The sequence below is a fragment of the Melanerpes formicivorus genome, unplaced genomic scaffold, assembly GCF_026170545.1.
Source record: "Melanerpes formicivorus ecotype bairdi unplaced genomic scaffold, bMelFor1.0.p_v2 SCAF_806, whole genome shotgun sequence".
NCBI lineage: Eukaryota > Metazoa > Chordata > Aves > Piciformes > Picidae > Melanerpes > Melanerpes formicivorus.
Window position 1 is genome coordinate 55,001 of NW_027143158.1, and position 5,000 is coordinate 60,000.

The window sequence follows — 5,000 nt, forward strand, 5'->3', positions numbered from 1 at the left end:
TACACCCTCTTCCTTAACATATAAAAAATCCAAAGCTAATCTATTCTGAGTAGATATTTTCGAGAGACTATTGATTTCAATTTGCTGCACTTTTATTGCATCTATGCTTGCATTCATCATGATTTCAACTGTAGCAGAAAAATTTACTATTGCTTTTTCAAGTTCAAGTCTTTTCTCTCCGGTCTGATCAAGATTCCACACATGGGAACGTGGTTTTTGATTTCGATTGGACTACTTATGTACAAATAGGGTTAGGATCAAAATTAGGCTCCACCAAGTATATGTGAACTCTGCCTCCTCGGCCTGCTGGGGTGCAACCAGCAGCCGGGTGTATTTTCTTCTCGGCAGCAGTTACATTCTTCAGGAGCCCTACAGATTTTTTAACTCCTTAACCCACTTCAAAATTCCATTTGGAGTCTCTTCTCTACTTCCTTGGTTAGTTCGTTTACCATTTCCCATTGTGCTTTTGTTATTTCAATTCCTCTGCCTTCAAAATCTTATGTCTCTTACTTTTCCTTTTACTAATCCTTTTAATTATTCCTGATATTTCCCAACTAAAATTTCTCTAGTCTTTATTTCCCACTTATGCCAATCCCTTTCAATAATTTTCCATGGGGATTTAAATCCTTTTTCTCACCACAAAATAGGTTTTCTGTATTTACCAGTCCAAACTGCCTATTTTCAAATTCAGCATTCAGGACAAAATATTTTTTTGATTGATGCTTTTGACTCCAGATTATCATAACAGTTATTGTGATCGATGTTCGACTTCATGGGAAATGCTGTTTCCTCTCAGTCTTGGTTCTTCTGCACATTAGTGAAGGAATAGTTGTTAAAATTAATACCTATTTACTACAAACCTTAACTTATGCTAACACCAAAAATCCTTAAAAGACTATGTTAAAATTAATCCATCAAATCAGTGTCTAAAAAGAAATAAAATTGGTACATTAACTAAAAAACACTTTCCAAAATTAAAAGCTGTTTATACATTCCTTAACTATATTACCTGGAGCTCCTTTGAAATGCCTAGGCAGACAACTAAGAAGGTTCGAACCAAAAGATAATCTTACAATTTGAACTCTTAACTAAGTGCATACACCTTACTGCAATTACTATGTACTAAGTACTTATAAATACCAAATGCTTACTTATTCATTATGCTTATTAGAAAAACTTAACAAAACTCTAAATAACAAATCTCTAAAAGACGTTACAATCAGAAATGACAAAATGAGTACTGTTGCTTTAAATCAAAACAGAGTAGTGCGGCTAAAGCCGCTGCGGGGGAAAGGGGTGGGGGCTGCTGCCGTGGCAGCTGCTCCGCTGCTACTGTCGGCGCTGTCGGTATCGGTGGTGCGTCAGCCGGTACCGCCTTGGTCGGAGCCGTCGGTATCCGCGGGGGCCAGCAGGGCTCGCGGGAGGAGAGCGGTGGCAGGAACGCTGTAACCGCGAGCCTCCAAGCGCTCCATTTTTTCTAAGAGGGGCCGTAAAGCAAAGTCGGCGCTGTTTGAATTCCTCGCTGCCGGTGTTATCTTCCGAGTCCGAGCCGTCGCTGGCGATGTCAGAGGAAGGTTCCCCGCTGTGTGCAAACGGCAGTGGTGACGGCTGGTAAACGCGGTGTGGTCGCCGCAAGATGTATCGGGGGCGGCCCCGGTCGATCGGTCGACAGTTCTCAGACACATCTTTCAGCTGCAACTCAGATACACCTGGCGCTGCATCTCGTCCTGACAAAGTTGCTCTAACTGCAGCAGCCATTCGCTGTTTCAGTTCGTAGGTTTTAACACAGTTCATGCATTCTCGCCACGACTTTTGCAGCTTTACAGCAGTTTTATGACCATCTATAACCAAGTCCCACAACTTGTTCCTGTATTCTCTCCAACAAGCTTCATCAAAATAACTATCTCCGCTAGGGAAATGCCCTAAAGCGGATCTATGGGCCAAAAGTCCGGGCATTACTTTAGACGATATCTCCGCCTTACGCTTTTCGATGACACTGTATTTCGTCTGATGACTGCTTATAGGGTCGGCCTTGCCCTTTCGAGTCTGTGCGCAAAGGTACTAAGGCTGCCATAACCTGTTGACTATGCTCAAGCTGTTTTGTCATTGACAACACCTCAGCCTGTTTTTGTAATCCCTTATCAATCACCTCCGTCAGCATGGCCATCGGATTGCTTGGCAAGTCCTGAGCCCTCTGCAACAATTCGGCTACCGTCCATCTAGGATCTGCTGATGTAATAAGCTGCTGCGTCTGCTGGTTCCCATTCTGCATTAAACACTGCCTTAAAATTGCCTCTCGGATACCTTCTCCTACGCTTGCTGCTCTAAGTGCGGCAAGCAACTTATCTACAAATTCACCAAGAGGTTTCTGTCTACCTTGCTTAGTTCCCATATAGTGAGGATTTGCATTTCCATCCTTCTGCTTGTCAAAAGCCATCCTTACTATCTGGGCTGATGCTTGCAAAACAGGCGGCTGTAAAAGTGCCTGTAACTCTGGTCTCTCGTACTGTCCCGTTCCACACAACTGATCTACTGTTACATCAAATAGTGGGTCGTTTTGCTGTCTTTGTACTCCAGCTGATTGTCTAGCTAGGTGTTCCCACTCATTCAAAAATGTCATAAATTGAGATGCTGTTAGGATCAGCTTCATAACATTATAAGAATCTCTAGGTAACATATTATAGTTCATGTAAATAAAATCAATCATCTGTCTAGCTGGTTCAGATTGAACCCCAAACTGACTCGCAGTCTGTCGTAATTGAGATAACAATTTCCATGGCAATTGGGTTACATCAGCCTGAACAACATTTTGCTCCCCAGGGACCTGTGTATACATTACTGGAAGAACTTGATGTGAAGCAGCCAGCCGGCTAAGCCCTTCCTGATCTCCTTCGGCATTTAAGTGTTCTGCAACCTTTCGCCAATACTCTGCGTGCTTTCTTACATGATCTTTAACACCACCTCCAGGATCTATCGCCCTGTTTGTCTCCTCTCCCTCACCTACTTTCTCCTCCTGTACAATTTGCTCAGCTAAAAGAGACGGGGAAGGCTCCTCAGCAGAGTCCTGCGTTACAGATTGTAATTCGACTCTGCCACCTAGTCCTTTTACACACGCAGCCTTCTCCTTTCTTAAATAATCCTGAACCTCTTCTGACAAAGGCAACCCAGCATGTGTAACACTTGCTCCATTTGGGTCCGTACAATCTAATCGTACCCTGGCTTGATAAGCTGCCACTTGCTCAGCACGATGCTGATCCAATGCTGTCATAACCATCTTCCACCATTTTCCACACTCCTTTGCTCGTTTTTCATCATCTAAGCCATGCAGCCACAAGTCTTGTCCAGACTTTTTCCACTGCAATTTTTCAAACACCTCATTTGGGTCCTTAAAATATCCTAACTCTCCTGCATAGCTTAACAGCGGCACCAACTCCTTTGTAAAATTTAACTTACACTGTCGCTTTTCTAAAAAGCATATAAATAAATCATACGCTGCCTGCCTATCCATAACCGTATTTAAACGTTAATACCTGTGCGCACAGACCTCGTTTAAGCAGTTTCCGGCTCTACAGCGTCTTCGGCTTCAAGGCTGTCTTCCCTTTTCTTGCAGCCTCCGGTACTGCTATCCCGGGCCGGCCGTCTTCTTGCCTCCCGGCTTACTGCGAATCTCCCAACGTCCCGAAGAACTTCTTAAACCCTAACGTTTGTCTTCATTAGGGTCCCTGTTCGGGCGCCACTTACTGCAAGAAGGGGGCCGCTTTAACGACCAATTTGATCAGCGGATTCCACTTTATTGAGCATCAGACACATCTTATATACAGTTTGCTATAATTATGCCCACTTGGCAACATACTATTGGTTGCTCTCTAAAAGGTTACATCATTGTTTTCACAACTCTGTGGAATTCTTCTATCCGGCCTAATTGCTCTCTTTCCCAGATCTCGCCTCTTCCTTATCTCGCTTGCCTCCCATCTCAGGGGCAGCTGGACTTCAGCATACCAAGCAATCAGCACTTTCTCACATCTCCTTTCCGCCAGTATATTATCAACAGAGAATTCTTCAAGGCCTGAATTGCACAGGTGTTCCTGGGACCCATGTCCCCTCTTGTCCGACAACAGAGATAGGGGTATGTCTGGCTGGAATAGAGTTCATGAACTCAATGATAGCCAATGACAATACTGCCTACGATCCTATCTGGAATGAGAAACTGATAGTATTGCCGGAGGTGTATGTAGGACCCACTTCACCAGCTCATGGGAAAGATATCCGAGATGAAAGCACAGAGAGGAGCAGGAACGAGGAGGTGGAGTGTCCTGAAACCCCGAGCTCTATGAGTCAGCTCTCAATACTAACCGCATCGCCAGAGCTGGATAATACAGCTGACATCTGTCCTGGGACCCCCCTGGTGAAGATGCCAGAGGACAACCCGACATGTCCATGCTGTACCACTCGGGCAGGCAATATGACGAGATTGATGGACCATCTAAAGAGAGCCCATGGGAAAAGAAAGATCAATTTCCAATGTTCCCGCTGTGGGAAGACAAATGAAAAGCATCATAGTATCTCATGCCATCTCCCAAAATGCAAAGGGGTCCAAGAGCCTACCCAGGTAGAAGGGTTTATGTGTGAAGAATGTAAAAAGTGTTTTAAAACTAAAATTGGCTTGGGACAACATAAGAGATTAGCTCACCCAGCCCTGAGAAACGCAGAAAGAATTGAAGCATCTCGCCCCAAAGAGACCTCTAAAAGAGGTGCTCACAAGAAAATCTGGTCCCAAGAGGAAACAGAATTATTACAGAAACTAAATCAAGAGTTTGAAGGGAGGAAAAATATTAACAAATTGATTGCTGAAAAATTAACAACTAAAACAGCAAAACAGATCAGTGAAAAGAGAAGACTATTAAGAGAAACTGTGGTGCCAGAAAGAGAGAAAACACAAGAGAGCAAGAGCAGGTTAAAAGAGGAGAGGACTGTGATTCCATCTTCTGGTGAAAGGGAGC

The 5,000-nt window shown here is 43.9% G+C and overlaps 1 pseudogene; it reads left to right on the top strand.

Annotated features, from left to right (window-relative positions):
• LOC137460850 (28S ribosomal RNA) overlaps positions 1–5,000 on the top strand; it is a 14,234-nt pseudogene that overhangs the window by 5,007 nt on the left and 4,227 nt on the right.